Below are 11,982 nucleotides of genomic sequence, written 5' to 3' on the forward strand. Positions count from 1 at the left end.
AATGTAAGAGCGTCCTCTGCGCCAGACGGAATACGTAAATGCAGAGCGCATGAGCATTTGCAAAAGAGTCCCCACCAGCGTGCCTGGCGGAAGTCTGACATCCAGTATTTGTCCGGACTTGGGGACCTCAGCACGAGCGCGGAGGTCGCCATGAGGCCAGCGCCGCCATGTCTAATGAGGACAGAAGTCCGGCTCGGGCTCGCCGCTTTGTTCGGCCACTGTCTTCACATCCCACCTACCGCAGGTTTCGAGCGCGGGTAGCCAGTTCGGCGCCTCCTCAATTCTCGGTCGGGTCACGACAGCGTCTCAGGCAACGCGCGCCGCAGTCCCGGGCTGTGGAGTGGGTCAGGTGGCCACGACTGCCTCCCGCTGGTTCCGATCCCCACGTGCGCATCACTCATGAGTCCGCCTCCCACAATAGTGCGCTCGGGGCTTCAGCGGGCCTGAGCCTCGGAGAAGGGACATTTTCTGGCTTGATCCTTCCCTTCACCCCATGTCGATTTCCCCCCTTGTCTCCTCGATCCGGGTTCATCGCGTGCGGGCCGAGGTGGGGGAGGATCGCTGCACGAGGGGCCTAGGGCTGTCCCCAGCAGCTGGCCTGAGGGACAGCCCCCACTCTCCTTGGTGGGTGCCCTGCCCACTCTGCAGCCATCCCCATTGACCCCGGAGGCACATGCCAGCCTTTGCACGCACGCACGCATGCACGCCCTGCCTGTTTGGTACATTCCAAACCTAGACACTAGCTGAGTTGGAACGTGGACTCCATCCTGGTGGTCTTCTCATAGGCAGCGACCACAATGGCTATATACTCATGCTGGCCGGTAGGATGGCATGGGGCGGTATCTAGTGGACTATGGGGCTCCCCATCTCCCGGTGCCCACCTGAGCCTCCAAAGGGGTGCCGACACCAAGGGGCCCTGCAAATTGACTCAGGAGGGCTTCCATTTGTCCCTACCGACCCCACTTGCCCACCCTTGGGCATACACATAGCAGGTACTCAGCTGCATTGTTTGTTTACTGAGGGATTGTGAGGGTTCGCACCAGCCCTATCCCAATTCCAGGAGCATCTCAGACCGGGGACTCTGGGTACCTTTGGACTGTCATTAATAACAGGAATGTCATTAGTAACAGTTCAGGACTCAGGCCCTGAAGCTGGCCTGGGTTGGGGGTTAGACCTCAGGCTCTGGCAGGGGCACAGGAGCTGCTTCCAGAAGCCAAGGCCCTTACCTCTGCTCTCCACCCTGGTATATGCAGAGCAGCAGCCTTGGGCTTCCCACTGGGGTTTGTGGGGATGGAGAGGGGATAAGTGGGTTCCTCCCTGGTCCTGGAGGGATCCTCTCTGATCCTTGGGGGCCCTGCCTCTTCCTGGGGGCTGCCCCTGGGGAGGTGCTGACTTGGAAAGCAGGGAGGCTGGGCAAAGTTAGTGACACCATTCACCCTCATACTGAGCGGGATCCAGAGGGGCTCCACCTGCCTCTTTCTCTTCAAAAGCTGACAGGGACCCACCCCTCTGAACCTCAGTTTCCCCCTTCAGCATGGAAATGAGAACAGAATCAGACAAGGCCAGTTTGGAGCTTGTGGCCTGGCCACTGGTGGTCACTTGATAATGGACATCTTTATAGACATCACCAGGTGACCCGCCGCCGTGCTTTGGAGGGATATGAATTTAGAACAGTCTCACAGATTCGTGATGGCTGCGATTTGGGGGTACAAGGCACAAATTGGGGGACAAACAGGGACCTAGACTTGAGGGGGAAATCTAAGGCCTTAACTGGAAAAGCAGGGACCTGGGTTTTGGAAGACCCAGAGGCAGGAATTGGAGAACGACTAGAGACGAATATTGGGGAAGAACCAGGCATCGAAATGTGGCGTAACCTGAAACGGGAATTTAGGAAATTATAGGTCACAGAGCCGGGAGGACCCGGGCTTCGGGAGGGGGGAGTCTAAGGACAAGGCCTAAATCTTCGCGGGGCGCTCAGGCATTCCTCACTCATGGGCGCTCAGGCATTCCTCACTCCTGCACAAGGGACGTGCAGACGTGTGGACCCAGACTGGAAGTCCTTCCCCTCCCCTGGGAGTGACCAATCACCAGCATCCAAGTAATTGGAAGGCGGGATGATGTGAGGCGTCTCTAAGGCAATAGCGAGTCGCAGGAAACCTGCAGCTTTCCTCCGAAGCGGACGTCTCCACCCTTCCCCGTAGGCTTGGCGGTCGCCACGGTAACCATGGTGCTCAGTCAAGCCTCGACAAGTTCGCTCATTCCTTTCCTGCCCGTTTCTCCACTGCATCGGCTCCCAGGCGGAACTATATTTCCCTCAAGCCTCTGAGCTGCCTCCTACAGGCCTTTGCTACAGGTTCCTTTAGGCCTGAAAGAAGGCAGGAGGAAGTCTGCATCCTGGCCTCCTCTGGAGGTCTCTTTGTGGGGTGGAGGGGGGCAGAAAGGGACCCTGGACACCGTGCCGAAGAACCACCGAGAACCACTGGAGAACCAGTGAGACGGAAGTCCTCCCCCAGAGCAGCCCACTCGGGGTGACGCTATGGAGCGAGCGGCTGGGCCCCTGCACTTCAGGTTCGGGAGGAGTTGTTTTGGATCGGAGGAGGTGGGTAGGACTCTGGCTGGCCTGGGATGGGCAGCGGTTTGGAGGGAGCAACCGGCCTGGGCCACTTGCTGCGTCTAGGCCTCCGGTTCGAGGTTGCTTTCGGGGCCCAGTGTGTAGAGATCAGGATTTGGAGAAAGCTCTATACTCACAAGAGAATCAGCTGGGGTAGCTCCAAAAGCTGGAGATGGCTGAGGCAGTGTCTGGAGCCTGGCACCCAGTAGCGTTCCATAAATGTCTGCTCAATGGACAACCATTTTATAAATTAGCTAAAAGCAGCTACAATTTTCTGAGGCACTATCCAGCCCTGGGCCAAGACTGTTAAACAGATTGATTCATTTTGTCCTCACTCCAAGTCTAGGAAGGCGGCAGCATCCCGTCCATTTTACAGGTGGGGAAATGAGGGTTCAAAGAGAGGAAGCCTTCAGTTCTTCAGGAATCTGGACATTTTACCGCCCAGAGCCACTGCAGGGCTTCAAATGCAGATTGAGGCCACCTGGAAAGAGCTAGAGCTCACAACCCCCTCATGAGATGGTTGCCCATGTTTCCCCACTTTACAGGTGGGGAAACAGGCCTAGGCAGGAAAACCATGCATCCCAGGCTGAATCCATGCAGCCAGACTCAGAGCCACATTCGACAGCTAGGTCAAGTGCTGGACTTTGTCCTAACCCCCTCCCCCACTCCAGGACAGATGATAGAGGACAGTAGAGGAGAGGGGAGGAACCAAGCCTGGAGAGGCAAGGAGGTCACTCCCTGACCACCTCACCCACTGAGCTAGCTGGCTGCCTTCAGTTCCTGCTGAAATTCCTTTATGTCTCTGCCCTTTTTACAGCTTTCAAGACTCTTGACCAAATTTGGCTAAGCCATCCAGAACGCCTCAGCTGCTGGGGTTTGCTTTCATGGCTCCTGCTACCTTTTCCCCTCCTGGAAACTACTGGCCTCTCCATTTTTACTCAGCTTGTCCAGATCCTGCAACCAGTTCTCTGAGTTGGAGGCCAGCCTCTACTTGGAAGTTCCAGCAGCCCAGAACGCTGACCATGGAAGAGTACCTAGGCTGATTCCCACTGAGTTGTCCTGGGCCCTCAGGAGAGGCCTGAGGTGGAACTGAGCACCCTCCACAGAGGACAGAGCTGGGAAACCCCCCCTCTCAGGAGGGGGACGGGTGTGGAGGGACAGCAGGCAGCAGGACAACTTCCCCAGGGCACAGGCGTCCAGGGTTGTGGCTGTCATGCGGGAGACCCTGCTCGCTGTGCTATTTGTCCTGCAAGGCGGCCTGCAGGGTCTCTGCTCCTGCTCCCCACACTAGAACGCAGGATATGGTGAGGCCAAAAAGGAACACCCACGGAGCCATAGGTAGGGGAGTCATACTAGTATATTCTTGCTAGCGGCACTATAGTCTCACTGGAGGCTGGATCCACACTGTCCACAACCCGCCATCCTAACCGCAATCTGCGCTTGCTAGCTCAGCCACCGTCTTCTTGCTAGCCCCCATTTTTTCTGCTAGCCTAGCCACAGCAGTTATATTAGTGGCCAATGGCTCACTGGTTACAGCTGACGGCCAACTAGCCACAGCTGATGGCCATGCAATCACAGTTGATGGCCATTTGCTACCTGAGCCAGCACCTGTCTATGTGAGGCCGAGAGCCTGGAAACTGCTTTTTGGGGTTCTGTCCCCACAGTGGCCTTGGCATGAGCTCCAGTCCAGGTACCTGACAATTTGCAGGAGCTGGATTCCTCATGTGGGAGCCCCACTTCCTTTCCAGTACATGTGTGACCAAGGGTTTCGCTCCTGAAGCCCCCTGTATGTGACCAGTGAGTGTAGTGGGGGTGTTTTTGTTGCTACTCCCAGCATTAGCCTTGGGGAGGGAGCAGGATCCACTTAGTGAACAGACTTCAATAAAAGTGGAGAGGGTATGCTGACCTTCCACAGACCTTGCAGCCAGCCCCCACCCAGACAAGTCCCCCACACCAGTGCCTGCATTCAATTGGACCTCCAACCTCCTTGAGTGCAAGCAACCTCACGCCTGCCTGGACAGAATAAGGCTTTTGTGTGATGGGCAGCCATGTGGCAGCACCAGATAATTCACTCCAGGGAGAGGCCCCTTGTATGCACCCAGAGAGCTCTTCCTTTTGGAAGAGCTCAGTGATCCTCCAGCAGCAGGGCACGCACAGGCATGAGAAGTCCCAGTTTTGGTGAGCCTTGTTGTGCACCAGAGGACCCAGCAGTGAGAAGCCCCAGGTAGTACACTGAACCTTCAGCCAGTGGTGGAATCTGCTCACATACTGGTACACTGTGGGTGCAGGGTCCCAGAGAGCAGTTACCGGGCTCTCGACCTCACATGTAAAGGTGCTGGCTTGGGAAGTAGATGGCTGTCAGCTGTGACTAGTTGGCCATCAGCTGTTACCAGTTAGCCATTAGCCTCTAATATAACTGCCATGGCTACGCTAGGGAGTTGGTTGGTTGGCAGAGAAGCGGATTGTGGATTGCGGATTGTGTTGATCCTACTTCCTGTGTCTCGCCCAGCTGCCAGCGAGACTGGGGTGCAGGAAGACCTCTTGTTGGGGTACTGGCCGATGTTTGCTTTTGTGTCTCGACCAGCCGCCATCGAGAATATAGTGGTATGACTCCCCTATCTATGGCTCCATTGTTCCCTTTGGCCTAGACATATCCTGCATTCTCGTGCAGGGAGCGGTACCAGAGTCCCTGCATGACACATGGCGCAGTGAGCAGGGTTCTCTCAGTCAGGTAACAGAGTCATCTGCCCCTGGCCAGGAGGACATGTGGCCCCCACACAGTGTGTGGTGCCCGGTGGCCGCTGTTTTCATGAGCTGGACCCCTGTGGAGGGGTGGGAAGATGTGGACGGTTCTCCAGCCAGCATAGGCTGGAGAAAGCAAAGGTCGTTGCGGCCCTGTGGGCTGGGAAGTGCTTGCTGAGGCAGCCCAGATGCGGGACTTTTAGTCCCAGGAAAAAATGCTTGCTGAGTCCTCGGTGGAGGATGCGGGTGAGGTCAAGGTCGTCCCTCACCCCCAGGTTGGGGAGGACTTGGAGCCCTCACCCTGCAGAGAGAGCACACACTGTGAGGTCAATGCACAGCTCTGGTGAATAACTGTGGACTATGGGGAATTGCTTTCCATCCCTGATTTGATGGACCGCTTGACTGTTTGCTTGGGAACATAACACCATGTAGTGGAACTGGCGGATGTTTGCTTCCTGTGTCTCGCCTGGCCGCCAGCAAGACTGTGGTGCAGGAAGACCCCTTGTTGGGGTGCAGGAGGATGTTTGCGACCGGCCGCCATCGAGAATATGTAAACACCTTGGCTGTGAGCCACTATTATTCCAGCACAGTACCCTGAGAAACCCTTACTGTGCCCAGGAAGTCTGGCTGTGCCTAGAAAGACTGGTGGTACCCTGAGAACCCTGGCTGTGCCCAGAAAGTAGGTGGACATCGAGGGACACCCCCTGGGACATTACTTGAAGTGGACTGAAACTTTTTCTCATGAGCTGGGTTCCTGATACACGGCCTGTTGCGGAAGACGCTTGTCATGTAGATTGTGAGGCAAGACCCTGGAGGGGTGGAGTGTGGGGACAGAGTCCCAGAGAGCAGTTTCCAGGCTGTTGGCCTCACGTGAAAAGGTGCTGGCTCAGGTAGTAGAGGGCCATCAGCTGTTACTGGTTAGCCATTAGCCACTGATATAACTGCCGTGGCTACGCCAGCAGGTTGGTTGGTTGGTTGGCAGAGAAGTGGATGACAGATTGCGGATTGTGTGGCTCCTGCTTCCTGTGTCTCCAACCCAGCTGCCAGCAAGAAGTAGTAGCATGAACCCTCTACCCATGACTCCGTTAGTGTTCCTTTTTGGCCTCACCATATCCTGCGTTCTTGTGCGGGGAGCGGGACCAGAGACCCTGCATGACACACACCCACACAGAGAGCCAGCAATTGCGTTTGGTTCTCTGCGGCAACTGTGGCGAGGCCCTCATTAGGCACCAGGGTAGGCACATGGGCAAGCGGCCTTCCGAGTGTCCTTCAGCCACCACTCCCTCCAACCTCATTGAGTATGGCAAGCCCCACTCAAGAGTTTCAAACCAAGCCCTTACTTTGTCCTTGGACAGGGAGACAAACCCCAAGGCAGGGCATTCGATCAAGAGAGGGAGCCGGACAGTCCCAACGCCTCCGAGACACACAATGGGAGCAATTGGGCAGCGTCACATGCTGGGTTGGTGAGCTAAACCAGCTGACAAAACTCAGTGTGTTTATGTGGGGCAGGAGCCAAGGAATAGATGGGCACAGATGAGGGTGGGAAACCTGACCAGCTTATTCTACCCCGATGAACAAGTGGGGTTAACATCACCTTTGGGGTTAGGGGGGCTGTAGTTCACAAACAGGGCTGCAAATATTAGAATCAACAGTGGAGCTTTGACACTCAAGCTCCACTCCCAGCGGTGTGGCAAGTAGCACGCTCAACGGAACATTTCAAAGCCCTCCAGGTTTTTTCCACCCCAGCAAGGCTGAGAAGGGCCGATCGTTTCTGGGTCCGAATCTCCCAGAAGTCTGACTGGAAGCAAGGAATCATGGTAATGGCCAATCACCCGGTTTGCCAGGGTCCCGTGGGCGGGACTTTCCTCATCCGGATGCCGTCTCCTTGGCGACGACACAGGTTTGTGCCTCGTTAATTGGGTGTAGACTGCCTCAGTTGCCTTGACAGGCTTTCGGAGTGCCAAGGGACTGCGCTTCCCAGCAGGGCTCGGCGAGGGCTCCCGCCTACTCTTGAGGCGGTACCAAATCAGTGCCGCTGCAGCTGGGAGGAGGAGCGAGGAAGGCTCTGCGTGGCTTGAGGGGCAGGGACCAGGACATGTACGGCCGCCCCCAGCGAGTAAGTGGCCGCCCCCAGCGAGTAAGTGGCGTTCTGCTCCTAGCCGCTATCCCAGCCTGTTAGGCGCTTACGCCCATTCCCTCCCCACCCCCGCGCTCGGGTCCGGAGCCGAGGCCTGACCCGCGCGCACTTCGGTCTTCATGTTCAGGGTTCCGGCTGGCCATGGCACGTCGGGCGGGTGTGATCATTCTGGTTCTGGTTCCCATGTCCCGCATTTTGAGTGTGGAGATGAGGCCCACGATGGGAGGCACCAGGCCCAGGACCCCTCGTCGCGACTCTCGGAATCAAGACCATCTTCTCCCGTGGCTGACACTGGCCTCCCCGCTTCCTCTGGTTTTGCCCCCCGGGCTTTGCACTTGCCATTCCCTTGTCTCCAGACCCGGCGGCTCCTCCTCAGTCCCAATGTCCCCTCCTCGAAGAGGCTGAAGAAGCCGCTGCCTCCCTCCCTCATGCTCTCACGTCACTTTCTTTAATTTTCTCCTCATTCCTCTCTTGCCTGTGCTTATCTTAGTCACTCCCTGTAAGCGCCTGGTTTGGCTCCGCTGTGTCGCCCCACCCTGACACAGTCGACGTCCTGCAAGTGCTGAAGCTCGTCAGCAGGGCCCACGCACCAGTAGCCACAGAAAGGAGTTGTGCTGGCACTCAGGGCACTCCTGTCCTACTGGGAGTTGTACTGTAAAAGAGGACAGACAGGCTAGGGTCTGTGTCCCTGGGGCTATCAGTGGGGGTGAAAGTTGGTCTGTGACCCAGAGAGGTGAAGCCACCCTGGGCTTCGCATGGAGTCCATCCTCCACACCTCAAAGCTGCCTATGTTGACCTCGACCAACATCCTCTTGTCAGCTTCAGCAGGCTGAGTCCAAGGTCTGAGGACGTTCAGCCTCACTGGCCGCTTTCCTGTGTGCTGTTGCCATGTGGTTCTGCAGGGCTCAGTCTGGGACACGTTAACTTCTCAGCCCTCCTGTCTGCCGGAAGATGGCTGCTCTGTGTCCCATTCCTAGCAGCTCAGGGTACAGAGCAGATGGGAGGTCACTGTCAGAACACCTGGGACAGATGCAGTGCAGGGTTGGGACATGCCCCTGGGGTCCCTTGCCATGCTCTGCTCCAATGGTTCCAGATCATCCAGGTACAGGTAGGTAGTGTGACTGTGCAGGTTCGAAGCAGGATGGGGCCAGGTGGGGGAGGGACAGAGCCGCAGCCATCGTTGGAGGCTTCCACCTGCTGTGTCTGGTGCTGGGAGGCAGGTTTTTGTCCCAGCAGATGAGCAGAGGAGCTACCTGTGGGCATACGGTATCTGGTGACAGTTCTGGAGATACCCTGTGTACATGGCTGACGGGTACCCCGCGGCCCATGTCGCTTCCTGCCAGGTGGGGGCTGGTTTTTCTTCCTGGGAATGTCCAGTCTTCTCTGACCCTCTGCCTAGGCATCTGACTCCACATGACCAGGGCCCAGGAGGTCCCTGTCAACCAAACCATCTTGTCGAGGGTCTGGACCAGTCTCTTCCTCAGTTTATGGTGGCTGCTGTAACAAATTACTACCAACTTGGTGGTTTAAAATAACAGAAATGGATTCTCTCAGCTCTGGAGGCCAGAAGTCTGCAATGATGGTGTTGACAGAGTGACACTCTGAAGCTCTGAGGCAGAAAGCATGCCATGTCCTAACTTCGGGTAGTTCCAGGTGTTCCTTGGCGTATGGTCACTGCCCTCCAGTCCTTGCCCCCTCCTCTTCTCTCTGCCTCCCTCTTATAAACATACCTGTCATTGGGTTTAGGCCCCACCGGGGAATTCAGGAAAACCTCAGGTCAAGATCCTTACATCTACAAATACAGTTGTCCCAAATGGGGTCACATTCACAGGTTCTGGAGATTAGGGTGTATAGGTATCTTTTGAGGGGTGGGGGTACCACTCAAGCCACTACCACCTCCTTCAGGGGAGCCTGCTCAATTGTGGGTGACCAGATGCCTAGAACACCATCCTGTGGCCTGTCCTTGGAGTCCATGGTGATTGGCCATCCTGGGTGTCTTCTCCCACCCTGATAGGTCCTTGGCCTCCAGACCCCTAGGGGTCCAGGAGGTCATGCTGAATGTTGGCCTGGGGCCCTGCTCTGGCTGCCAGCTACTATGCAAACCAGGGCACGAGGCCAGCAGCCATGACCCTGCATACACTAGAAGCCCTGGGACAGGAGCGTGGCAGGCACGCAGGTTCCATTGTCCCTCACATCTGGCACAGAGCACCCTGTGTGCTGTCAGAGGGACCCAGATCCCAGCTGTGGGGCTTCAGGGATGCACAACTGTAGAAGCCCTGGTCCTTCCCTAGGGATGATGCACAGAAACTCGGGTGCCTGCCGTCCTGCTGCTTAGCACTCACTGTGGGGCCCTTTCCTCTGTGTGAGGGGCCCGAATTTGCCCTGGAGTTACAGTTATACAAGGAGGAAGGGAGTGACAGGATCCCCACATCAGTGCTCGTGGCTAGGGAGCCCCTTTCCCTGTGTATGGGGATCTTGGATCCCAGCCTGGTAGTGTCCCTGGACTGATCCCCTTAGTAGAGAGTCGTGGGAGTCTCCCCAGCAGGTGTGCAGTTGGTCCCCCACAGGGTCAGCCTGGCCTCTGCAAAACCTCCCATGCCCAGAAGCAGAGGCTTGGGGTGCAGGGCAGACTGGGGAGGTGAGTGGGATGGGCCTGTTCTGCACAGCTCTCTGTGGAAGCAGTGGGCAACCTGAGGGTGGAGGACAGGGTTCCATGGTCACACGGAATGGGGCATGAGTACCCATGCCCCGTGTCCTGCCTGAGTCTTGCCCTTGCCAAGTCACAGCTTCCTATCTGTAAGTCAGTACCAGCAGTGCCCTGGGGCTCGGGACACTGTAAGGTATTACCCTGTGCCCCTGCATGCTGCCTGTTATTCCCAGCAGGCGTGTCCAGCTCCCTACAAAGAGTTTCTTTCTTGAGATTAGTGGTTTAAGAGATACCTGGTTGAAGAAAAGTCTGTGTCCTGGGGGGAGAATGCTGTGAACCTAGAGTTTAAGCTTCTGATGTGAAGATTCTGCTTGGTTGGTGTGCAGTCCGCTTGGCCAAGATAATGTTATATTTTTACCTGGCAATTTTAAAGACCTTGTTTTTCTTATTATGAAAGTGTTGTTCACACACACACACACACACACACACACACACACACACACAACTGTTCACCCTATGTAGTGCTGTTGCTGTGGCCGGGGCCCACATGACATCCTGGATGCGCTCATCCAGGCTGCCCTAGGACACACAGCAGGGCACGCTTACGGCAGGAACTCTGTGCCATGGCTGCATCCCATTTTTTAAAAAGATACAATTCACATAACAAATGAACCATTTTAAAGTGTACAATTCAGGTTGGTTCTTAGTATATTTTTTAGTTTTTAATATATTTACTAAGTGTACAACCATCACCATTATCTAATTCCAGAATATTTTCAGCACCCCAGAATTAAACTCCATACTCACTAAACAGTTATTCCCCATTCTTCCTCCCCTCAACCCCTGGCAACCACTAATCTACTCTTTGTCTTTGGATTTGCCTATTCTAGATTTCTCATATAAATGGAATTGTACAATATGTGGTCTTTTTGTGTCTGGCTTCTTTCATTGAGTATGTTTTCTGAGGTCAAACCATGTACCAGTACTTCGTTCCTTTTTTTTGCTGAGTAGTACTCCATTATATGGATGGACCACATTCTGTTTATCCGTTCATCGTTGATGGACATTTGTGTTGTTTCCACATTTTTGGCCATTATAAAAAAGGCTGCTATGAAAATTTGTGTACAAGTTTTTGCTCAAATTTCATTTCTCTTGGGTAGAACCTAGGAATAGAATTGCCGTATTATGCTCCATATTCTAGAGCAAGTACCTCCTTTGACCTCCCCCAGGTGGGGCCCATGAGGACCCCTCAGGAGTCATGCCCCTGAGCCTGCCCATCAGCCCTGGGCATGGTTTCCACTGTAGGTTAGATTTATATGCACCTACTGTTGGGCTGGCCAGCGTTGGTAGGGGTGGGACCCTCAGCTGCTAGCTACCCAGTACACCCTGTCATCCCCACCCCTGTTCTTGGAAGCTGCACCGTCAGCACCTTAGGGTGGACAGCAAACACACAAACAGGTGAGGAGAGCAGCCAGCTCACTTCCCATCTGGAAAGAATGTCCTTGAACTCTAATCCACAATGTTTGCTCCTCTCTCATATCCCCCCACAGGCCCACACAGTGATGGGTCACTCTCTAAGGGTCCCGTGGACAGTCTGGCATTGGTTGTGACATGCTAGTGTTTATTGTCACTCAGATGTGCTCACATTTGCTGGGAGAAGTTCCTAACTCTAGGGGCTCTGAGCACCCCTCTCCTTGGGTCTTAAGCTCCAGCTGCTAGCTTGTCAGGTGGAGAAACCAAGGCACAAAATGGCCATTGCCACAGTGTGGGAAGGTGTTGGCTTTCCAAGGAATAAGTCCTGATCAGTGCCACCCACAGGGAAGAGAGCCAGCACGGATCCATGCC

The 11,982-nt window shown here is 55.3% G+C and overlaps 1 long non-coding RNA gene across 1 annotated transcript; it reads left to right on the forward strand.

The window, feature by feature from the left end:
- The first annotated feature begins 7 nt into the window (after window positions 1-7).
- LOC141567607 (uncharacterized) lies at window positions 8-6,426 on the forward strand. Its single transcript, XR_012490399.2, has 2 exons — window positions 8-2,599; window positions 3,429-6,426. It is a non-coding gene; the product is annotated as an uncharacterized LOC141567607 (long non-coding RNA).
- The last annotated feature ends 5,556 nt before the right edge of the window (window positions 6,427-11,982 follow it).

Source organism: Rhinolophus sinicus, chromosome 8 (genome assembly GCF_057876585.1).
Source record: "Rhinolophus sinicus isolate RSI-liver-muscle chromosome 8, RSI-T2T, whole genome shotgun sequence".
Lineage (NCBI taxonomy): Eukaryota > Metazoa > Chordata > Mammalia > Chiroptera > Rhinolophidae > Rhinolophus > Rhinolophus sinicus.